We start from the raw sequence: 26,094 nt of genomic DNA on the forward strand, positions 1-26,094 counted from the left end.
ATCCCTGCTGCAGTGTGTGCAAACCTGGTCAAGACCTACAGAAAACGTATGATCTCTGTAATTGCAAACAAAGGTTTCTGTACCAAATATTAAGTTCTGATTTTCTGATGTATCAAATACTTATGTCATGCAATAAATAATTACTTAAAAATCATACAATGTGATTTTCTGGATTTTTGTTTTAGATTCCGTCTCTCACAGTTGAAGTGTACCTATGATAAAAATTACAGACCTCTACATGCTTTGTAAGTAGGAAAACCTGCAAAATCGGCAGTGTATCAAATACTTGTTCTCCCCACTGTATGTGTATCTTTGTGTAGGGGTGGCATGTGCCCTTTTTGATAAGAAGGGCCCTTTTCCTCCCCTGCCTGACTTGTGTGGATCCCCATGAGCGAAAGAGAGAGAAAGAGAGAGGAAGAGAGAGAGCAAAGAAAAGTGAGAGATGGAGTTGGGAAAGAGGAGAGAGAGAAACATGAAGGATGGAGTTTGAGAGAAAATGGAGAGATGAAGAGAGGAAGAGGTTGAGGAAGAGCATGCGGTCTCGTGTCTGTTGGTCTGTATGATTCGCTGCGGTGGGTCAGAGGCTTTCACACGCCTTTATGAATGCTTATTTTGTGCGGAGCCCGTGCTGCCCTAATCTTTAGCGCTCGCCTGAATGAGAAAGCTGATTAAAACCCAATTATATGCTTCAGATTTGGCCTCTAGTAAAGCCTTGGCTGATTGGACACGCTCAGAGTTTGGACTCAGGCCTGGGTGCATGGGATGCCTTGGGTCCCAGTGAACCATGGCTGAGCCGCAAATGGCACCCTATTCCATATATAGTGCACTATTTTTGACCAGAGCCCTATGGGCCCTGGTCAAAAGTAGTGCACTAAATAGGAAATACGGTGTCATTTGGGATGCAATCCATGTGTTTCTGTGGTTGAGGACACAATGCCTTGACGTGCACTGTACTGTGTGAGGACGATAGGGTGCGTGTGGTACAGTGGGGGAAAAAAGTATTTAGTCAGCCACCAATTGTGCAAGTTCTCCCACTTAAAAAGATGAGAGAGGCCTGTAATTTTCATCATAGGTACACGTCAACTATGACAGACAAATTGAGAAAAAGAAATCCAGAAAAGCACATTGTAGGATTTTTAATGAATTTATTTGCAAATTATGGTGGAAAATAAGTATTTGGTCACCTACAAACAAGCAAGATTTCTGGCTCTCACAGACCTGTAACTTCTTCTTTAAGAGGCTCCTCTGTCCTCCACTAATTACCTGTATTAATGGCACCTGTTTGAACTTGTTATCAGTATAAAAGACACCTGTCCACAACCTCAAACAGTCATACTCCAAACTCCACTATGGCCAAGACCAAAGAGCTGTCAAAGGACACCAGAAACAAAATTGTAGACCTGCACCAGGCTGGGAAGACTGAATCTGCAATAGGTAAGCAGCTTGGTTTGAATAAATCAACTGTGGGAGCAATTATTAGGAAATGAAAGTAATTCAAGACCACTGATAATCTCCCTCGATCTGGGGCTCCACGCAAGATCTCACCCTGTGGGGTCCAAATGATCACAAGAACGGTGAGCAAAAATCCCAGAACCACACAGGGGGACCTAGTGAATGACCTGCAGAGAGCTGGGACAAAAGTAACAAAGTCTACCATCAGTAACACACTACGCCGCCAGGGACTTAAATCCTGCAGTGCCAGACGTGTCCCCCTGCTTAAGCCAGTACATGTCTAGGCCCGTATGAAGTTTGCTAGAGTGCATTTGGATGATCCAGAAGAGGATTGGGAGAATGTCATATGGTCAGATGAAACCAAAATATAACTTTTTGGTAAAAACTCAACTCGTCGTGTTTGGAGGACAAAGAATGCTGAGTTGCATCCAAAGAACACCATACCTACTATGAAGCATGGGGGTGGAAACATCATGCTTTGGGGCTGTTTTTCTGCAAAGGGACCAGGACGACTGATCCGTGTAAAGGAAAGAATGAATGGGGCCATGTATCGTGAGATTTTGAGCGAAAACCTCCTTCCATCAGCAAGGGCATTGAAGATGAAACATGGCTGGGTCTTTCAGCATGACAATGATCCCAAACACACCGCCCGTGGCTTCGTAAGAAGCATTTCAAGGTCCTGGAGTGGCCTAGCCAGTCTCCAGATCTCAACCCCATAGAAAATTTTTGGAGGGAGTTGAAGGTCCGTGTTGCCCAGCGACAGCCCCAAAACATCACTGCTCTAGAGGAGATCTGCATGGAGGAATGGGCCAAAATACCAGCAACAGTGTGTGAAAACCTTGTGAAGACTTACAGAAAACGTTTACCTGTGTCATTGCCAACAAAGGGTATATAACAAAATATTGAGAAACTTTTGTTATCGACCAAATACTTATTTTCCACCATAATTTGCAAATAAATTCATAAAAAATCCTACAATGTGATTTTCTGGATTTGTTTTCTCATTTTGTCTGTCATAGTTGACGTGTACCTATGATGAAAACTACAGGCCTCTCTCATCTTTTTAAGTAGGAGAACTTGCACAATTGGTGGCTGACTAAATACTTTTTTTCCCCACTGTATGTGAATGTTGGTGTGTGAGTGTTTGTGTGTGTATGTGAATGTGTGTGTGTGTGTGTGTGTGTATATAACTTGTGTTTGCTGTTGTAGATACAGTGTTAAGATTTGCGTTGGGGATTGTGTGTGTTTAAATTAAAATAGAACAGAATAGAATCCACTCTAAGCTTTAGTTACTGTACTAGAGGAAGGGGACAGCTTGTTACAGTAGGACTTATATCCTTGTCATTATATCTCTCTTCAATGTCCATAACGCCCCCTTTCTTTTCCACATCAGACTATTCTGTGGAGTATATGATGCAATTGTATAGGTTTGACAATATTAAATTCCCTAAAAAGTCCTATGGGACTGGTGTGTTTCTCTATCCTGACAGCCAGTACAGTGTGTGTGTTTGTGTGTGTGTGTGTCAGTCAGTAGGGGGTTTATATCTCATATAAATGCACTGGGGAGGTAGAGGAAGATGGAGGCAGGAAGTGGTGGCTGGTGTCACTTTGAATCGGAGGACGGGCTCATAATGACTAGTAATTAATGGAACAACATCAAACACATACCGTTCCATTTATTGAATTCCATTCATTAATATGAGCGGAGAAGAGAAGAGAAGAGAAGAGAAGAGAAGAGAAGAGAAGAGAAGAGAAGAGAAGAGAAGAGAAGAGAAGAGAAGAGAAGAGAAGAGAAGAGAAGAGAAGAGAAGAGAAGAGAAGAGAAGAGAAGAGAAGAGAAGAGAAGAGGAGAGGAGAGGAGAGGAGAGGAGAGGAGAGGAGAGGAGAGGAGAGCTAGACTCCTAGTCTTTGTGACAAGGTCAAGGTCACCTCTGCCAGGACGATCGCACCTGGTCACTGTCTATCCGAGAGATGAGCTCTCTCTGTGTGTGTGCATACGTGTGGTGGTTCAGGAGGCATCCTGACAAGCATCCCCTCCCTCCCCCCTCCTTTTCTCTCCATCTTGCCTCACTTTATTATTAGTGGCAGCTACAGGGGCAGTGGAGCGGAAAATTCCCATCGAGAAACAAACCGGCATCTGCATATTACAGCCCTGTTTCACGTCTGCCATGAGCGAATAAATTAACACATGAATAACAATGAAAGTCACCGGCGAGTTGCCTCTAGCGCTCTAAGAGGCTGCGCCGTGTGCTAGTCTGGAGGAGAAGAAAGTTGTCTTTTAAGTGGAGGAACAGTGAAGCAAAGTGGTGGGAGGTTGAGCACTAGCATATTTGGCATATGACACAGAGTAGGCTACAAGGAGTGGAATGTTAGCTAAAAAGAATGGTACCCAGGCTAACCAGATCTGTCTGCCAATCAAAGATGACGAGCGTGACCATGTGATTCAATTAAAGAGAGTCACAAACAGAACTGTGTGTGTGTGTGTTTGTGTGTGTGTGTTCATTCACAGGGTCCACTGACAGAGAAACACTGTCATCTTGCCTAATTGCCAATGAGATGAGATATCTATTTCAGGGTTTGTTTTGTGCAATACATGGCAGTCCCTCTCTATGTCTGTCTGTGAGGCCTAGTCAAGGAAAGCGTTTACCACTGGAGTTTAGACGGTATCCTTCCTCCTTCCAGATCAGACGTGACGGATGGTAAGCGTGTGTGAACTTTGAGCTAGTACAAACTTCCAATGGCCATCTATCATGTGTCCATTACTGGGCAGCCCCGCTTCACTGGGTAAATGACAGTGTTTATCTGTGTCCCCCCTCCCTCCCTCCCTCCCTCCCTCCCTCCCTCCCTCCCTCCCTCCCTCCCTCCCTCCCTCCCTCCCCTTCATCCATTTGCCTCTCTGTCTTTCCTTTACTCAGTGCCCCCTTTATCAGCCTCTATCTCCCACCGCCCAGCACCTCTCTCCTCCACTATCCCTCTATCCCTCTATCAGAGGTACTAAGCCACTCTGGTGTAATCTGGGTCTTCTTAGGGGCCATAACACCCTCATATTTGACACATTCATCCCACCACACTCCTTCAAAAACATATTAACTGAGCTGCTGTCTGATCAATGTACCTGCTGATCATTAAGTCTGCTGTGTTGCCTTGGACTTTTCTGCTCGAACCCACTGTGAATTTCTTATTGTTGTATTTTTGATGAATTTGTACATTTCCTCTGTGTAGTGTGTATTTTTCTTTTTTTGTGGTATTGCGTGTTGTCCTGTTCACTGTTGCAATGTTATGACTATTGGCCAGGTCGTTATTGTAAATGAGAATTGGTTCTCAATTGACTTATCTGGTTAAATAAACGTGAGAAAAAAATTTATGGGGCCTGGAGGATGGATAATATGCTGCAGGAAGAGAGGGGGAAGTGAGGCCTTGTACTGCCCAGAAACACAGCCTTTCTTTGGGCTTTCTCACCAAGGGCCTGGGGTGGAGGGGGTGGAGTGGTGGACATCTCCAGTAGAGGGGGGCAACCAAACAGACAAGGCTGTTATGATGACTAGACATCCATTACAAACAGAGAATGGAACAGGATGTTGAACACAAACATATATAATTCTATGGTTGAACACTGCATGAGGTCGGTTTGATAAGAGAGAAAATGTGTTAAAAAGGGAACTGAGGAAAAGTAGGGATTGATATTCTGTGACATTTAAGAAAGTGGCACACCGTTCTATTAATTTGACAGAGCGCTGTGTGACAACAAAAGCTTTGGATATGCTTTGGATATTTATACTAGATAATAACAGATAGTGAGTATGGCCTAGTCTCCACAGGACAGACCGACAGACAGACAGGCAAACAGTCAGACAAGACATACAGACAGGCAGACATGGGTAAACAGTAAAGACAGACAGACGTGTGGTGGTCTATTCCTTCTCCTCTCCGTACCGTCTCCCTGCTCCAGACTTTTCCCGCTCCACTGGGCCCTGCGTGCCGATCCGAAACACAACCTTTTCCCAGAGTCTAAACCGGCGGGACACGAAGGACCAAACCCCAGGGCGAGGGGGGCAGAGACAGAGTACATGGCTACATAGCCAAACGTCATTTATGGAAATAGAAGTGTTGGCATATGCTATGAGGAGACAGGGAAGGTTTCTGTATTAGAGATTATCGATTATATTAGAGATATTCTTTCACTGGAGTCTTCTATTGACGGCATAGGGATATGTACTGTCTCCCGAGTGGCGTAGTGGTCTAAGGCACTGCATCGCAGTGCTAGCTGTGCCACTAGAGATCCTGGTTCGAATCCAGGCTCTGTCGTAGCCAGCCGCGACCGGGAGACCCATGGGGCGGCGCACAATTGGCCCAGCGTCGTCCAGGGTAGGGGAGGGAATGGCCGGCAGGGATGTAGCTCAGATGGTAGAGCATGGCGTTTGCAACGCCAGAGTTGTGGGTTCAATTCCCACGGGGGGCCAGTATGAAAAATAAAATAATGTATGCACTCACTAACTGTAAGTCGCTCTGGATAAGAGCGTCTGCTAAATGACTAAAATGTTTTAAAAAATGTATGTGGCTGACAGACACATCAGATGGACCGATCAGGGACTGACTAGCCACATGTGGTGATACCCAGGGCTTAAGGTGTGTCTCGACGCTGCTGCACACAACATGACACAAAAGCACGTGCACACACGCATACGCACACTATGACACATACATGTCCAAAGGCACAGTGAGTGAGGAAATTCATTTCCCTCCACAGGGAATAAATAAAATGGGAAAATGGCGAGGCGGCACAAAAATAAAACGCAGATGCGCAAATGCATTCATGCAGAAAATCCCAGCCTTTAATCCAATCCCTCACGCTTTATTAAAACAGAGTGAGAGAGAGAGAGAGATAGAGACAGACAGGGACCATGAAGAGACACACACTGACTCACACATGCAGACACACACATCACAACAACAAGCTTTATCATAGGCTGTGGAAAGATCAGAACCAAGAAAGAGGTAGAGTCAGAGTATCTCTCTCAGTCTCACATAAAAACATACAGAGACACACCCAAACACACACACATACACACAAACATAGAGACACCCACACCACAATAGCATGCTTTATCAATTCTCGAAGATATGAAAAGAGATGCCAAGCAGAAAATAAACAATAGTAACTCAGACACAGACACAGCCTTTACTGTGGTCTGAGCATCCACCCCCTCTAGTGACATCAGGTCAAATCAGACCAAGCCACTGTCCCCCCCCCCTCCCTCCCTCCCTCCCTCCCTCCCTCCCTCCCTCCCTCCCTCCCACTAAATTAAGAGGAGGAAGAGCTATCCCAACATGCATCTCATCCACATGATAGTGGACCTGTCCCGCCCCGGCAGACTCTACGCCTCTTTTAATTGGCTCTCAAAATATTTTGGGAGGCGCTGGTGTGACAGGTTAAAGGACATATTCATAGCCTCTTATACACTAAAAAGTATTAGTAAGTTCATGGTATGTAAGGATCTTAAAATATCTAAGGTTAAAAAGATCATGCATTCAGTACTAGTTCATAGAGATTGATAAAATTCATAATTGTGTTAAAAGGTTAAAATCCGTCAAGTGTACAAAGGGTAAAAATTGTAAGAGGAATGTGTAAACGTTATATTGACTACTTTATTTTGTGGTGCCTAATTTAAGGGTAAAAGTGTTAATCTGTGATCTACTAAATGCTCTTAATCTATGAGCCTGAGATCGATTGCTCTGGTCTCCACCCAACTTCCCAGGGAAATCGCGGTCTTTTTCCTCATTATACTAAAGTTTTCAGTGAGGAAACATAACTGCATCACTCTCGTGATTATTTCTCCCCTTTTTCAGGTACGTTATTGATATAAAATGAGTTAATTTGAATGTAATAACTTGCTAACATGTCAAGAGAGTTTAAGGTATGTTTTAGTAACATATTGAGTAAGTTGGGTTGCTGATATTAAGAGCTTAAATAGACAAATTGATTAGTTACAGGAATCAGGACTAATAAAGCCAATACAATGGCCTGTTTTACGAACAGTGGGCCTACCACATGGATGGGCATTCATAACATTCCATTGTGGGCCGACATGTTAGGCTACACCCCATTAATCACGAACCAACACCGACATCTTTTGGACATCTTTTTTTGGTCCTGTCTGGACTGGAGGTGCAGTCCGGACCGGCCTGGATTTCCACGTCCTCGGACGTTGGTTTTTGGTCCAGTCCGGACCAAATCTGAACCAATTACAGACGTCTATGTTTGGTTCAGATTTTGTCCGGTCTATACACACGTTTTTGAGCCGTTTCCGCTCTACTTCCTGAACTCCTCCCGTCGATGCAATCCACTTCCGTTCTGCCGGGCTGGGTTTGTTTTGCTAGCTAGCTCCGTTGTGCCGACAAAGCACTGACATCGCAGTGACAAAGAGGATATAAAAATTACAATTACAACATGAAGAAAAGTGGTTCGGGAACGACGTGTGCGGTAGTTGGTTGCAAAAACTCGAGAAAGCACCTGAACGAGTGGTTAGATAGAGAGTGCTACGACCACAAACCAGCTACGAAGAGGCAATGTCCATGCGCTCCATTGTTTACATTTTTTCGCAAGCCTGATACCGACTCGGAATCAAGGACCTGGCTGAAGGCATTGAATCTAAAGAAACCACCCCTCAACGTTTTTGTTTGTTCCTATCACTTTGTTGACCAAAAACCTACCAAGGATAATCCTTTCCCAGAGTTGTGGTTGGGATACAATCGCCCTCCCCAGCCAAAGAGGCGTCAACTCACCCAGCGGACCACTGCCTCCCCCCAGATAAAGAAACGCAGACTTGAATCTGAGGGTAAGTTCAGCAACTTTAGCTATGAAGCTGACAATACTGTTAATTATGAAGAAGTTGTCATACATTAACATTGCTACCGGTATTTTGCTAAGGCAGTTGATTGTTTTGGAGATGGGACAAACAATGCCCACGATAGCTACATCATGAATTGTGTGTGTGTGTGTGTGTGTGTGTGTGTGTGTGTGTGTGTGTGTGTGTGTGCCTGCCTGCGTGTGCCTTAGTCTACATCATAAATGCTGCTATGGCATAACAGTGCTCATCATGGTTTAGGAGATGGAGGTGTGGACATGGTGTTGGCTCGGTGATGGAGGAGGTATTAGCATTAAAGCAGAGCTGCAGGAGGCTATTCCCAGGGCAATTGAAAAGTGCTGCCATTGGTGAGGCAAGTGCGTTCTTCCTCCACTCTTCATGAGTCCTAAAGAGTGTCACCTCCTGTGCCGGTTCTGGAGTGGTAGAGGATGGCGGTGAAGTTGGTGGCGGCTGGTAGAGATCCTTCCTGTTGTGTCGTTTGAAGCGGACATACTTCATCTTCCTCTGACCAGCATTTCTTTTAGACCCAGCATTCCACTGGTTTTGTCCGTCTGTGCAGGCACGCCCGGTTTTCCCCTGTCTCACAGCATTTTCTACCTAGAGAGATATAGTAAAAACAGTGCATAGATATTATAATGGGTTCACTGCACACATGTCATATGATGTAACACGAATATGAAGAAAATGCGTTATTATCCTAATTCAATTCAATTATGAGCGCGCTTATCTAAACGGCACCTAAAAGCTGTCTCAAAGAACCAGCAAAAGTAATGATTATGAATATGTAAAATATTGCAATGAGACATTTTAATTGTTTATTCATAAACAAGTGTTCGGTTCATGCATAAGCTCCAGTTCAGGCCGGAGCCTTATGTTGTCATTATCTATTGTCTGTCTGCTATATTAATTTTTTATTTATTAAATCCAGGAATTTGGTTAATGAATTTTTTTTTTAAATTAAGATACAATTAATACAAAACGAAATTCGCTTGAAAGGCTTTGTTCTTCCTGTTTTGAGGTGTCTGTGAAAGTTTGAAAGTCTTTAGTGCCGCTTTCAGAGCGCTCACGTCCGTAATGGAGAACTGTCGTAGGCCTAACATTGTTTTTTCCTCATAAATGCAAACACGAAAATTAAAACATAGTTTTTTAAAAATAGTTTTTTTTTTAAATAACAAATTGATGGATTTATAGCGTTTTGAAAAGAAGACATAGGCCTAGGCTACAATGGTCAAATAATTACCTTCCACAGGATCGCAGCTGAGTGGGAACAAGATCTCCCTGGTCCAGCAACACACGTACATCCCGCAGTTTTGACTTCTCCAGCTTCAGTTACCAGCACCCAAGCATTATGCCATGCATTGTTCAAACACTGGCTAGGCTCTACATTTGCTTTCAGATAAACAAAACGATCATGTTTGTATGACATGACACAACCGACTTTGTTTCTGTGCAGATATTGATATGCCTCGGAGGCTTTCAGATTGTCCATTGCTTTTCCATCTATTGCCATGGATTGCACGAAGTAGGAGCAAATCTTGCTGTACGTTATGTTGGGCCACGTCGTCATGTTATCCTCCCAGTTCTGCACTGAATTCGGGTGGAGGAGAGTAGCGCCATCTCCAGTCAAAGTAGTAGAACAGTGTTCCCAAGCTAGCGTCGACATCGCTGTGTTTACACCGGCAGACGTTGTGCAAACAACTTCCGGCGGAAATTAAATGCATTTGTGTAGAGTTATGGCGCCACCCGGGATACAGCGCGTAAACTTGTGTATAAATGCCATCTTTTCAACTTTAATTCAGAACCGAAAAAGAACCTAACTTCAACGTCTGGAAAATAAATATTTTAGATGTCTTTTCTACGTAATTTTGTTTACTGGGACTATTCTAGTAGGGGCGGAAGAACGTCCAGGACCGGCCCTGGAGAGAGAGATAAACAGTGTATGACAGCAAATGTGTACACAGGCTACATGTACTGCATACAGTACGTGTGTAGCAGTGTATCAATGTATTAGCACAGTGAAGGAGAGAAGAGAGACACATTGACCTGGTTGAGACAGCTGAGACTAACGAACCCAACAACAACCTCAACACCCACACAGCACTCAGCAGACAGGAGGTAGGAGGCAGGGGGAGACAATGTACACTTCATGGAGAATCATCTAAATTAACTCTGTCTGTCTGTCTGTCTCTACAAGTGTAAAGTAAGTCTCTATGTATATTATGCACAAGTATACAGATGTTCTTCCATGCTCATGTTGTTGTTATCCTTCCTGCTATATTCTGTGGTTGATATGTGGTTGACTGTTTTGAGCCAGCCAGACCAAAAGCTTTGCCAAGCCCGGCCTGTCTTTTGTAGGCTTGTCCTCCCTCTCCCTGTGGGCCAAGGCCCTGGTCAGGCTAAAGTTAGCCCAGCAGTTGAGACAGAACTCCCCACGTTCTCACCCCACCACAGGCTCACCCAGCTAGGGGACTGGCCAAGACAACCAGCCACCACTACCACTGCTGGGAGGGGTTACATACTACAGCAAAATATACACATAGAAAAACACACAGATATTCAGAAACAGCCACAAACAGATGTGCACTTATTACCGAATTTGCACACAAGGGGCGCTATTAGGGGGGATGCGCAAAACAATTTAGGCAACAGGGATCTTGAACCAGGAGGGGATTTAATATCTCTGCTGTAACCAAAAAGCTTGATCTTGACATCTAGCCACTTAGCTAGCAAGTTAGCAAACCAAATGCATAGCTGGAGCCCTGACCTGGATATCATTTATTTGACACATCTTAGATTTGTGTGTCCCCGCCCCCAATATATATTTGGTATTTCAAAATAACCCGGTATACGATATTAAACGGTATATCACCCAAGCCTAACACACACACACACACACATACCCCTCCTTTAAACTCAATCTCCCCATTAACAATCCTAAAGGTTAGACACTGGAGATGCAATGATGACTCCCAGGCACATCTATGAGGTGTTTATTGGATGTCCTGGTTATAGCTGCTCCCCTCTGGTCTCCTCCTAAACACCATATGTCTGGGGTAACATAAGACAAGGTCCTTATCATCACACAACAGCCCCTGTGACAACTATATCAGCATGAATCATGTTCCTCTGTCTCAAACTAGACAGGCAGGCTGGTCCAACTGCTATCCTTAACCCCAGCAGTGGGACACACATGAGCAATGGAAGAACATCTTTGCATGGATTTGCCAGTTTGGATTTGAAATGACACAATGACTATGAGGTTATAGTGCAGACTGTCAGCTTTCATTTGAGGGTATCTTCATCCATATCGGGTGAACCGTTTAGAAATTACAGCACTTCTTGTACATAGTCCCACCATTTTAGGAGACCAAAAGTATTGGGACAAATTCTCTTATATGTGTATTAAAGTAGTCAAAAGTTAAGTATTTGGTCCCATATTCCTAGCACGCAATGATTACATCAAGCTTGTGATTCTACAAATGTGTTGCATGCATTTGCTGTTTGTTTTTGTTGTGTTTCAGATTATTGTGCCCAATAGAAATGAATGGTAAATAATGTATTGTGTCATTTTGGATTTTTTATTGTAATTAAGAATAGAATATGTTTCAGCGAATCCATTTATTGTATGGGACACCTTTAAATGTGCCTTTAGAGGCCATGCAATTCAGTACTCATCTCGAAAACAAAAGCAATTTTGGTCAAAAGAGTTTATACTAACAAAGGAAATAGAAAGTCTAACAGAACAGATAGATGGCAATATAAACTGTAACATAAGAGGCTCAGAATAAATTGGAGGAAAAACTAAAAGAAATGGAGAAACTTATTCAAGAAAGATCAAGTGTAATATATTGTAAAAATAAAGCAAACTGGATGGAATATGGGGAAAAATGCACAAAATTATTTTTTAATCTTCAACATAGGAATGCTACCAAAAAGAACTTAATGAAACTGGTTACAATTGACGGAGTCACCCATAATTCACCAAATGATACTTTGAAGGAAGAAACAAAGTACTTTAAGCATATGTTTTCTTTTCAGTCGCCTCCATCTCCTCTAACTGAGGCTAATTTTAGAGATTTTTTTCTATTGATAATGTCAAATTAACAGCCACAAAGAAAGACTCATGTGAAGGTGAAATTACAGAGGAGGAACTTCTGGATGCAATTAAAGACTTTAAGTCTGGGAAAACTCCAGGGTTGGATGGCATACCAGTCGAGGTATGCCAAACCTTTTTTTGATATACTAAGAGGACCGTTATTAGCATGTTTTAACCACTCCTATGTAAATGGTAGATTATCAGACACTCAAGAAGAAGGTCTGATCTCATTATTACTGAAACAGGATACAAGTGGAAAATATAAAGATCCAGTCCATTTACAAAATTGGAGGCCCCTTACACTTCAGTGTTGTGATGCAAAAATTCTAGCAAAATGTATAGCGCATAGAATTAAAAAGGTATTGTCGGATATTATTCATTCTAATCAGACAGGTATTTTACATGGAAGATACATTGAGGATAATATAAGGCAAGTATTGGAAACAATAGAACACTATGGAAAATATGGGAAACCAGGCCTGCTATTCATAGCAGACTTCGAAAAGGCATTTGATAAAGTTTGACTGGGGTTTATATATAAATGCCTGGAGCATTTACATTTTGGAGAATCTCTTATAAAATAGGTCAAAATCATGTATAGTAACCCTAGGTGTAAAATAGTAAATAATGGCTATTTCTCAGAAAGTTTTAAACTGTCAAGAGGAGTGAAACAAGGTTGTCCACTATTGGCATGTCTATTTATTGTGGCCATCGAGATGTTAGCTATTAAAATCAGATCCAATAATAATATCAGAGGATTAGAAATCCAGGGCTTAAAAACAAAGGTGTTATTGTACGCTGATTATTCATGTTTTCTTTTAAATCCACAACTAGAATCCCTCCACAGCCTCATAGAGGATCTAGATACATTTTCTAACCTCTCTGGATTACAACCAAATTATGACAATTGTACTATATTACGTATTCGATCACTAAAAAATACAATTTTTACATTACCATGTAGTTTACCAATAAAATGGTCTGATGGTGATGTGGATATACTCAGAATACATATCCCAAAGGAAATAAATGATCTCACTTCAATACATTTTAATAGAAAGTTAGCAAAAATTGATAAGATCTTACTACCATGGAAAGGAAAATACCTGTCAATTTGTGGAAAAATCACCCTGATTAACTCTTTAGTATTATCCCAGTTTACCTATTTGCGTATGGTCTTGCCTACGCCTAGAGAACAGTTTTTTAAATTATATGAGAAAAAAATATTCAATTTTATTTGGAACGGCAAGCCAGACAAAATTAAAAGGGCATATTTATATAATGAATATGAATTCTGAGGACAGAAATTATTAAATATGATGGGAGGGTATGGTAATTGAGACAGTGATCGAGGGATAGAGATAAATATAGATGGTGTGAGAGGGGGATAGGAGAAGAGAGAGAGAGATGGGTCTATAATATACATGGCAGAGTGTACAGTATGGAAGTGAACCATCAAATCCCCACTGAGTTCCTTTCAACTGAATCCATAAACACATTAACACTGGCACCATATATCACAGGCCACCGACTCTCTCTCACCACCACTGAACCTGTACCAGCGATGTTATATCACATATTTCCCCTCACACTAACTCTCACTATGCTTGTTATATCACATAGACACCCTTAGACCCTTAGAGTCCGATCACCCAGCCATATGTCAAACACATGTCAAACATACAGGGGTTAAATCCAGACTGGTTTATCACCTATGGTAGCTAATTGGAAGCCCAAGCTGACTAAAGGCTAAAGCTATCTCTTGCCATCACTATAATGAGCAGAGGCCCTCTTGGGTTTATCTCCTCTCCCTTCACTGTAATGTTTCACTTTATCTATGCATGAATTTTTCTTTTATTATGTGCTAAATAAATTAACTAAATGTACAGATGTAGGAACTTAATTTGAGCCAGTTTGCTACAGCAGGAAAATAATCCTGCAAGCAACAGGAAATGTGAATTATTATGTTGATTATTATTATTAATTGACATTTTTGTAGGGGTTGATACATATTTAGTAAGATAAAATCAAGTCAAAGAGGAAATTACAAACTTCAGAAGCCTTTTTAAATCTCAAATACACTCCAAGTTTTAAATGTCCTGCATTGCAGGGAAGTTCTCCTGCAACAGGGTGATCAAAATAAGATCCTACATCTGTACAATAGGTGACTGCTTCCTGCTCTGGACATTCCTGCTCTGGACAGGCCATATGTGGATAAAATAATAATAATAATATGCCATTTAGCAGACGCTTTTATCCAAAGCGACTTACAGTCATTCATGCATTTTTTTTTTTTTGTGTATGGGTGGTCCCGGGGATCGAACCCACTACCTTGGCGTTACAAGCGCTGTGCTCTACCAGCTGAGCTACAGAGGACCACAGAAGTCAACAGCATGATTGGACAACCTCCAGCAAAAGGAGGTTGTACAGAAAGGAACAGGTTAGTATTCCACCAGCTAAAGATGGACATAGAACTTACAGTATACAGTATGATGCTGGCTAGATTAACGCATGTGGAGAGCATCCTGAGATCCTATAATGAGGGCTTTGCTACTGGGTGCTAGCTAGCAGCTAATGATAGGGCTGCTTTATTTCTCATGTCCTGAGGCTCCACACTGTGCCTTACAAAGCCACAACAATCAGAGCTGGGCCGCACTCTGCTTGCTCTGCGATCAAACCCTGGAGAGAGACAGAAAGAAAGATGGAGAGAGAAAGAGAGAGAGAGAGAGAGAGAGAGAGAGAGAGAGAGAGAGAGAGAGAGAGAGAGAGAGAGAGAGAGAGAGAGAGATGGAGATAGAGATGGAGATAGAGAGCGAGATGGAGAGAGGGGGAGAGGGGGAGAGAGAGATGGAGAGAGGGGAGAGAGAGAGAGAGAAATTGAGATGCAGATAGAGAGAAATAGAGAGAGAGTAGAGAGAATAAGGGGAGAAGGCAGTGAAGACACACCCCAGGCGGTCGATCTCCCCTGCCAGGTATTGTGTCTGTCTGGTAAACGCTGGACAAATGCTACAGTATGGATGGCTTATACCGCTGTGCAGGGAAAATGTATGTGTGTGTGTGTGTGTGTGTGTATGGCTGAATAGAACAACTCCCCCCCCCCAAATACATTTAACGCTCTTCCTCAATGTTTGGGAGTTTTTCTGTGAAAACAGCACACAACCCAGAAGCCTTTGTCACTGAGTACACTTGACCATGACTGTGTGGCGTGTACACAGACAATACACTCATACTCACAGTGTAAGACAGGAGACAGACAGTGTGGTTGGAGCCATGCCTAGTGAGCCATTACCACTGAGAGGGGCTAAAGAGGGCCGAGTAGAGCAACAAATGAATGGATGTGTTCAGACTGTTCACAAAGTCACCTCATAAATCGCAATAAGCTACGTGTGGTATCTGGGTAACAGGAACTCTCCTATCATGCAGCCAGGGTCATACTACATACTGGTAGAGACATACTGCTATGGTCCTTCCAGAACCAGGGTCATACTACATACTGGTAGAGACATACTGCTATGGTCCTACCAGAACCAGGGTAATACTACATACTGGTAGAGAAATACTGCTGTGGTCCTACCAGAACCAGGGTCATACTACATACTGGTAGAGACATACTGCTGTGGTCCTACCAGAACCAGGGTAATACTACATACTGGTAGAGACATACTGCTGTGGTCCTACCAGAACCAGGGTCATACTACATACTGGTAGACACATACTGCTGTGGTCTTACTAGAACCAGGGTCATACTACATACTGGTAGAGACATACTGCTGTGGTCTTACTAGAACCAGGGTCATACTACATACTGGTAAAGACATACTGCTATGGTCCTACCAGAACCAGGGTCATACTACATACTGGTAGAGACATACTGCTGTGGTCTTACTAGAACCAGGGTCATACTACATACTGGTAGAGACATACTGCTGTGGTCCTACCAGAACCAGGGTCATACTACATACTGGTAGAGACATACTGCTGTGGTCTTACTAGAACCAGGGTCATACTACATACTGGTAGAGACATACTGCTGTGGTCTTACTAGAACCAGGGTCATACTACATACTGGTAGAGACATACTGCTGTGGTCTTACTAGAACCAGGGTCATACTACGTACTGGTAGATACATACTGCTGTGGTCTTACTAGAACCAGGGTCATACTACATACTGGTAGAGACATACTGCTGTGGTCTTACTAGAACCAGGGTAATACTACATACTGGTAGAGACATACTGCTGTGGTCCTACCAGAACCAGGGTCATACTACATACTGGTAGAGACATACTGCTGTGGTCCTACCAGAACCAGGGTAATACTACATACTGGTAGAGACATACTGCTGTGGTCCTACCAGAACCAGGGTCATACTACATACTGGTAGAGACATACTGCTGTGGTCCTACCAGAACCAGGGTAATACTACATACTGGTAGATACATACTGCTGTGGTCCTACCAGAACCAGGGTAATACTACATACTGGTAGAGACATACTGCTGTGGTCCTACCAGAACCAGGGTCATACTACATACTGGTAGATACATACTGCTGTGGTCTTACTAGAACCAGGGTAATACTACATACTGGTAGATACATACTGCTGTGGTCTTACTAGAACCAGGGTCATACTACATACTGGTAGAGACATACTGCTGTGGTCTTACTAGAACCAGGGTAATACTACATACTGGTAGAGACATACTGCTGTGGTCTTACTAGAACCAGGGTCATACTACATACTGGTAGATACATACTGCTGTGGTCTTACTAGAACCAGGGTCATACTACATACTGGTAGATACATACTGCTGTGGTCCTACCAGAACCAGGGTCATACTACATACTGGTAGATACATACTGCTGTGGTCCTACCAGAACCAGGGTCATACTACATACTGGTAGATACATACTGCTGTGGTCCTACCAGAACCAGGGTAATACTACATACTGGTAGATACATACTGCTGTGCTCCTACTAAAACCTGCTGAGTGATTGAGTGTGTTTACATAAGTACACCATTTACATTTACATTTACGTCATTTAGCTGACGCTCTTATCCAGAGCGACTTACAAATTGGTGCATTCACCTTATAGCCAGTGGGATAACCACTTTACAATATTTTTTTTGGGGGTGTGGGGTAAGGGGGGGTAGAATGATTACTTTATCCTATCCCAGGTATTCCTTAAAGAGGTGGGGTTTCAAGTGTCTCCGGAAGGTGGTGAGTGACTCCGCTGTCCTGGCGTCGTGAGGGAGCTTGTTCCACCATTGAGGTGCCAGAGCAGCGAACAGTTTTGACTGGGCTGAGTGGGAACTGTGCTTCCGCAGAGGTAGGGGGGCCAGCAGGCCAGAGGTGGATGAACGCAATGCCCTCGTTTGGGTGTAGGGACTCATCAGAGCCTGAAGGTACGGAGGTGCCGTTCCCCTCACAGCTCCGTAGGCAAGCACCATGGTCTTGTAGCAGATGCGAGCTTCACCTGGAAGCCAGTGGAGTGTGCGGAAGAGCGGGGTGACGTGAGAGAACTTGGGAAGGTTGAACACCAGACGGGCTGCGGCATTCTGGATGAGTTGTAGGGCTTTAATGGCACAGGCAGGGAGCCCAGCCAACAGCGAGTTCAAGTAATCTAGACGGGAGATGACAAGTGCCTGGATTAGGACCTGTGCCGCTTCCTGTGTAAGGCAGGGTCGTACTCTCCGAATGTTGTAGAGCATGAACCTACAGGATCGGGTCACCGCCTTGATGTTAGCGGAGAACGACAGGGTGTTGTCCAGGGTCACGCCAAGGCTCTTTGCACTCTGGGAGGAGGACACAACGGAGTTGTCAACCGTGATGGCGAGATCATGGAACGGGCAGTCCTTCCCCGGGAGGAAGAGCAGCTCCGTCTTGCCGAGGTTCAGCTTGAGGTGGTGATCTGTCATCCACACTGATATGTCTGCCAGACATGCAGAGATGCGATTCGCCACCTGGTTATCAGAAGGGGGAAAGGAGAAGATTAGTTGTGTGTCGTCTGCGTAGCAATGATAGGAGAGGCCATGTGAGGATATGACAGAGCCAAGCGACTTGGTGTATAGCGAGAATAGGAGAGGGCCTAGAACTGAGCCCTGGGGGACACCAGTGGTGAGAGCACGTGGTGCGGAGACAGATTCACGCCACACCATTTGGTAGGAGCGACCTGTCAGGTAGGACGCAATCCAAGAGTGAGCCGCGCCGGAGATGCCCAACTCGGAGAGGGTGGAGAGGAGGATCTGATGGCTCACAGTATCAAAGGCAGCAGACAGGTCTAGAAGGACAAGAGCAGAGGATCTAGTGACAAGTGTCCTGTAACACGCTGTGTACTAGAAGGTTACAGATGGTCCTGTCAGCAGCCGTTTACTCCTTTATTCACACAACTAGCATAGCATACACACACCACAGACAGAAAAACCCCTACTAGCACACACACGCACACACACACACACACACACACACACACACACACACACACAGAGTGATCTCAGAGGGCCAAAGGAAACCAAAGAGCCCAACAGAAAACACAAGGAAGACCTCTGTCCTGTGATTCTGACCAGTGAGTGGTCAGTAGATTCATTCGAGAACATTCCACAGTCAACGGCAGTGCCTGTGTAAACCCACTCTACCAGCAGGTCAAAAGGTCAACAGCTGTAGGAGCTCTAGCAGCAGGCACTGTACCATACAGTAAATTATGTACGCTGGTTGCCCTGGTTTGCCCTGGCAGCCACTGTGCCCAACATGGATATATGAACAAACTAAATGGCTCAGTTAGTAGAGCATAGCGCTTGCAATGGCAGGGTTGTGGGTTTGATTCCCACAGTGGACCAGTACGAAAAAAATATAAAAATGTATGCACTCGCTTTGGACAAAAGCATCTGCTAAATGACTGAAATGTGACTTGACTCCTGAGGAATGCTGTGGGGTAGGCAAGGTTGGGGAGTAACTGATTAGGCTACATGTAATCTGATCACAAAAAAACTGTACATTTAATCAGTTAAATTACCAGCAAAAATATTGTAGTCTGATTACAGATACTTTTGGAAAACTGATTACTTCTTGGATTACTTTTATATACATTGACACCTTTCTGTTTTCTCAATGACAATTAATTCAGCATTGAAAAAAGGCAAAAGTTTAAGTTTGTTCCACCTGAGTGAGTCTGACCACAAGTCAGTTTTATGGATACTTTTTGTCTTCTTCTAATGCCTCTTAAAGGGAAGGTAATCTAAAAGTACCCCTGAGCTCAGATCACAGTCTGATCCATCACTGCCCCAATGATAGTGACTTGACAGGGATAACTGGAGCTCAGATCACAGTCTGATCCATCACTGTCCCAATGGTAGTGACTTGACAGGGGTAACTGGAGCTCAGATCACAGTCTGATCCATCACTGTCCCAATGGTAGTGACTTGACAGGGGTAACTGGAGCTCAGATCACAGTCTGATCCATCACTGTCCCAATGGTAGTGACTTGACAGGGGTAACTGGAGCTCAGATCACAGTCTGATCCATCACTGTCCCGATGGTTGGGATGTAGCTCAGTTGATAGAGCATGGCGTTTGCAACGCCAGGGTTGTGGGTTCGATTCCCATGGGGGGCCAGTATAAAAAATATATATATGTATTCACTAACTGTAAGTCGCTCTGGATAAGAGCGTCTGCTAAATGACTGTAAATGTAAAAACCCTTTGAAGAACCCTTTTTGGTTCCAGGTAGAACCCTTTTTGGTTCCATTTAGAATCTTTGTTTTCTAAGAGTGTAGAGTGTCTTTGTGTTGATGAGTTACTCTGATTGGCTAGTCCTGATGGTGAATACAAACAGGGAGGAGATGAGTGTCTCTGATTGGCTAGTCCTGATGGTGAATACACACAGGGAAGAGATGAGTGTCTCTGATTGGCTAGTCCTGATGGTGAATACACACAGGAAGGAGATGAGTGTCTCTGATTAGCTAGTCCTGATGGTGAATACAAACAGGGAGGATATGAGTGTCTCTGATTGGCTAGTCCTGATGGTGAATACACACAGGGGGAAGATGAGGAGATCAGGAGGGGTAATGGTGCATGAAAGAGAATTAGCCTCGCCTCCACAGAGGACAGTCACCAAGCACCAGCATGGGATGGGATGGGCCACGCTGTCACCAGGGCTGTGTGTGTGTGAGAGAGAGAGAAGAAGAGAGAGAGAGAGAGAGAGAGAGAGAGAGAGAGAGAGACTGTATATATGCATAATATGACATTTGAAATGTCTTTATTATTTTGGAACTTCTGAGTGTAATGTTTACTGTTAATTGTTATTGTTTATTTCACTTTTGTTTACTATCTATTTCACTTGCTTTGGCAATGTTAACATACGTTTCCCATGCCAATGAAGCCCTTAAATTGAAAAATTTAAAAAAAATTGAGAGAGAGAGAGAGAGAGAGAGAGAGAGAGAGAGAGAGAGAGAGAGAGAGAGAGAGAGAGAGAGAGAGAGAGAGAGAGAGAGAGAGAGAGAGAGAGAGAGAGAGAGAGAGAGAGAGAGAGAGAGAGAGAGAGAGAGAGAGAGAGAGAGAGGATGCTACTTGTTTTGTCTAGCTTCTATTAACTGGAGGGATTTGGGTGGATTTAGAGAAAGCAGCTTACCTCTCACAACATACTATAATAGTTTGTCACTCTAGTAATAGGATGCAAAACTGCAGTGGAGGATGTTGCTCAGTCTAAAACAAGGGAGCAGGAATACAACAAGCGAGAGGAGAGGTGAGGAGAGGTGATCAGAGGGGTTTAAAGTGACAGGTAAAGGGTAAAAACAACTGTCCCGGTGGGGTGTGGTGCGGTTGGTGCTGTGACTGTCTGTCAGGGTATTTACTGTGTGTGATGGGTGTGAGGGTAAACTGTCCTTGAGAGATACTGATCTATTGCTTTGGAGAGGAAGAGTGTACCCCCCTCCCCCTCCTCGCTCCACTGTCTCTGTGAGACAAACACGTTGATTAGATATCACTCAATGCCAGGAGGAGTCACCCCTCCCTCCCTCCCTCCCTCCCTCCCTCCCTCCCTCCCTCCCTCCCTCCCTCCCTCCCTCCTCCTCTCCTCCCTCCTCTCCTCCTCCCTCCATCCCTCCCTCCCTCCCATGTGTGTGTGTGTGTGCGTGTGTATGTGTATGTCCGTGTGTGTATGTGTGTATGAGTGTGTGTGTGGGCGCGTGTGTGTGTGTATGTGTGTGTGTGTATGTGTGTGTGTGTGTATGTGTGTGTGTGTGTGCGTGCATGTGTGTGTATGTATGTGTGTATGTGCGTGCGTGTGTGCATGTAGGTGATACCAGGAGGCTAAGTGGGGGTCACAACACACACTCCCTCTCAGTCCTCGCCCTGTGGGTGACATATGCGAGCGTAGGACCGTGGATTAGTGGGCAGGGGGGTTTAGCATGTAACTCAAACTGTTTTCCATCACATTTGTACTCACTTCAATCCTAATCCCACTTGATTAACATGCCAGTCAATGGAGAGGGCACCTGCTGTGCTGCCTGGGCCTGCCTGGGATATAGGAGAAGGGAGATGGCTGTGGAGGGCAGCTGATACACTCATACACCACGCTCATACACTCACACACACCACGCTCATACACTCACACACACCACGCTCATACACTCACACACACCACGCTCATACACTCACACACACCACGCTCATACACTCACACACACCACGCTCATACACTCACACACACCACGCTCATACACTCACACACACCACGCTCATACACTCACACACACCACGCTCATACACTCACACACACCACGCTCATACACTCACACACACCACGCTCATACACTCACACACACCACACTCACACACTCACACACACCACACTCACACACTCACACACACCACGCTCATACACTCACACACACCACGCTCATACACTCACACACACCACACTCACACACTCACACACAGACATGAGTACACACAGGAAGTACAGTTTACATACACCTTAGCCAAATACATTTAAACTCAGTTTTTCACATTTCCTGACATTTAATCCTAGTACAAATTCCCTGTCTTAGGTCAGTTAGGATCCCCACTTTATTTTAAGAATGTGAAATGTCAGAATAATAGTAGAGAGAATGATTTATTTAAGCTTTTATGTCTTTCATCACATTCCCAGTGGGACAGAAGTTTACATACACTCAATTAGTATTTGGTAGCATTGCCTTTAAATTGTTTAACTTGAGTCAAACGTTTCGGGTAGCCTTCCACAAGCTTCCCACAATAAGTTGGGTGAATTTTGGCCCATTCCTCCTGACAGAGCTGGTGTAACTGAGTCAGGTTTGTAGGCCTCCTTGCTCGCACATGCCTTTTCAGTTCTGCCCACACATTTTCTATAGGATTGAGGTCAGGGCTTTGTGATGGCCACTCCAATACCTTGACTTTGTTGTCCTTAAGCCATTTTGCCACAACTTTGGAAGTATGCTTGGGGTCATTGTCCATTTGGAAGACCCATTTGCGACCAAGCTTTAATTTCCTGACTGATGTCTTGAGATGTTGCTTCAATATATCCACATAATTTTCCTTCCTCATGATGCCATCTATTTTGTGAAGTGCACCAGTCCCTCCTGCAGCAAAGCACCCCCACAGCATGATGCTGCCACCCCCGTGCTTCACGGTTGGGATGGTGTTCTTCGTCTTGGAAGCATTCCCCTTTTCCTCCAAACATAACGATGGTCGTTATGGCCAAACAGTTGTATTTTTGTTTCATGAGACCAAAGGACATTTCTCCAAAAAGTACGATATTTGTCCCCATGTGCAGTTGCAAACTGTAGTCTGGCTTTTTTATGGCGGTTTTGGAGCAGTGGCTTCTTCCTTGCTGAGCGGCCTTTCAGGTTATGTCGATATAGGACTCGTTTTACTGTGGATATAGATACTTTTGTACCTGTTTCCTCCAGCATCTTCACAAGGTCCTTTGCTGTTGTTCTGGGATTGATTTGCACTTTTCGCACCAAAGTACGTTAAACTCTAGGAGACAGAATGCATCTCCTTCCTGAGCGGTATGACGGCTGCGTGGTCCCATGGTGTTTATACATGCGTACTATTGTTTGTACAGATGAATGTGGTACCTTCAGGCGTTTGGAAATTGCTCCCAAGGATGAACCAGACTTGTGGAGGTCTACAATTATTTTCTTAGGTCTTGGCTGATTTATTTTGATTTTCCCATGAAAAGAGGCACTGAGGCACTGAGTTTGAAGGTAGGCCTTGAAATACACCCACAGGTACACCTCCAATTGACTCAAATGATGTCAATTAGTCTATCAGAAGCTTCTACAGCCATGACATAATTTTCTGGAATTTTCCAAACTGTTTAAAGGCACAGTCAACTTAGTGTATTTAAACTTCTGACCCACTGGAATTGTGATACAGTGAATTATAAGTGAAATAATCTGTCTGTAAACAATTGTTGGAAAAATGACTTGTGTCATGCACAAGGTAGATGTCCTATCCGACTTGCCAAAACTATTGTTTGTTAACAAGAGATTTGTGGAGTGGTTGAAAAACAAGTTTTAATGACTCCAACCTAAGTGTATGTAAACTTCCGACTTCAACTGTATATGTGCAGTACTCATGGACTGTAAAAACATATTTTCTTTAAAAGCTGGAATGAGGAAAACATAAAAATACGTGCCTGTGTAAGAGAGGACTGGAAACTAGTGGTATGAGTTATATTATGCAAAACCACACGCAGCCACACACACAGCAACACACACACACACAGACTTACAGAGGGCGTATTGTGAACAGTGTTAGCAGGTAGCTTGGAGTATCAACACACACACACCAGAGGCTAAGACTGGCAGCACTCTGACTGAGGAGTGTCACCTCACTGGACAATAAACCCATTGGATCAGGGACCATTACGCACGTCACTCTCCCCTTCACCATCACCATTACCACACTACCGGAGGACCACGAGGAGCTGTCATTCCACATCGTCATGTCACCCCTTCACCGGATCGTCTTGGGATTGCCTTGGCTCAGACTACACAACCCCACCATTAATTGGAGCACCAAGAGGATCACAGCCAGGTCCACCTCATGCCGGAAGACCTGACTGCTGGTGGTTTAATGTTCCACGTCAGTGGAGAGTCCGGAGTTCACCCTCCAGCCCAACATTCCACGTGAGTATGCAGATCTCTCCGATGTCTTCTTTTCATTAAAGGCTACATGTCTCTCTCCTCACAGGCCCTGGGACTGTGCCATTGACCTGCTGGATGGACAACACCCCCCAAAGAGTCGCATTTACCCCCTTTCCATGGCGGAGACTGAGGCCATGGAGAAGTATGTGGCGCTCTACTTCTCCTGATTCAGCCAGCTTCTTCTTCGTGGCCAAAAAAGACGGAAGACTGAGACCATGCATTGACTACAGGGGGCTGAACGCAGTCACCACCAAGTACAGGTACCCCCTCCCTCTGGTTCCGTCGGCCATTGAGCAGCTACGAGTGGCCCGTTACTTTACCAAGTTGGACCTGAGGAGTGCCTACAACCTGATCCGAATCCGGGAAGGAGACGAGTGGAAGACGGCATTCAGCACTACCTCAGGCCACTATGAATACTGCTTCATGTCCTACGGCCTCGCCAACGCACCTTCTGTGTTCCAGTCCTTTGTTAATGACGTGTTCCGAGAAAAGCTGAGTAGACAGGTGGTGGTGTACATCGTCAATATCCTGATCTACTCGGCTACGTTCGAAGAGCACGTCAGGGACGTCCGAGCTGTCCTACTCCGCCTCCGGATACACAGCCTGTTGGTGAAGGGGGAGAAATGCGAATTCCACCAACTCCTTCCTGGGATACCGGATCAGTCCTCAGGGGGTGTTCATGGAAGGAGTGAAGACGGACGCCGTCAGGTCATGGCCAGTCCCCACCACCATCAAGGGCCTACAGAGCTTCCTGGGCTTCGCTAATTTCTACCGGCGTTTCATCAGGTCCTTCAGCTCCATAGCCGCCCCGCTCACCTCTCTCCTTAAGGGTGGGCCACAGAAGCTGGCCTGGAACCCTGAGGCTGACACTGCCTTCAAGAGGCTGAAGGAGAGGTTCACCACAGCGCCCATCCTATAACACCCAGATCCATCTCGTCCTTTCATCCTGGAGGTGGACGCATCGGAGGAGGGGGCGTGGGTGCGTTCCTCTCCCAGCGGCACGGTAAGCCAGAGAAAAAGTATCCCTGTGCCTTTTTCTCTAAAAAGCTTACCCCTGCAGAGAGGAACTATGGAGTTGGAGACAGGGAGCTGTTGGTGGTGGTCCTCGTTCTGGAGGAATGGAGACACTGGACCCCAACCTAATTCGGGCTCCTCGTCCTCGGCTGGAGCTGCGCGTCCAGGGTGGGGGGTATTGGTTGCCTTTGGTTTTTTGGGTTGTGTACTGCGTTGGAGAGAGTACATTGGTTAGTTTCCAGGCCCTGCCCAGCCTGGAAACTCTTGCTCTACTCGCTGTTGGGACATTGGTCTGAGGAGGTGAGTACAATCGGCTGTTTACCGCAGTGGGAGATTTGGATAGGGTAGTGACATTTGCTACCCGGAGCTATAGCCCTTTCTCCTGATAGGCTTAGTGACGTTATGTTTTGGAATACGTTGGGCATGGTTAAATGTTTGTTATTTTTGTGTGGTGTTTGTGGACTGAGCAGTTGTCTCGGGGGCACATCCGTGGCTT

At 44.7% G+C, this 26,094-nt stretch overlaps 1 pseudogene across 1 annotated transcript in view; it reads left to right on the forward strand.

Annotated features, from left to right (window-relative positions):
• The window catches only part of LOC311125166 (nucleoside diphosphate kinase A-like), a 61,500-nt pseudogene extending 36,834 nt beyond the window's left edge, over positions 1–24,666 (forward strand). The window contains exon 4 of the transcript XR_014615167.1: positions 24,631–24,666. The product of XR_014615167.1 is annotated as a nucleoside diphosphate kinase A-like (transcript). The remainder of the gene's footprint in view (positions 1–24,630) is intronic.
• Positions 24,667–26,094: the final 1,428 nt, after the last annotated feature.

Source organism: Coregonus lavaretus (assembly GCF_964263955.1).
Source record: "Coregonus lavaretus genome assembly, contig: HAP1_SCAFFOLD_1053, whole genome shotgun sequence".
In the NCBI taxonomy this organism is placed as follows: domain Eukaryota; kingdom Metazoa; phylum Chordata; class Actinopteri; order Salmoniformes; family Salmonidae; genus Coregonus; species Coregonus lavaretus.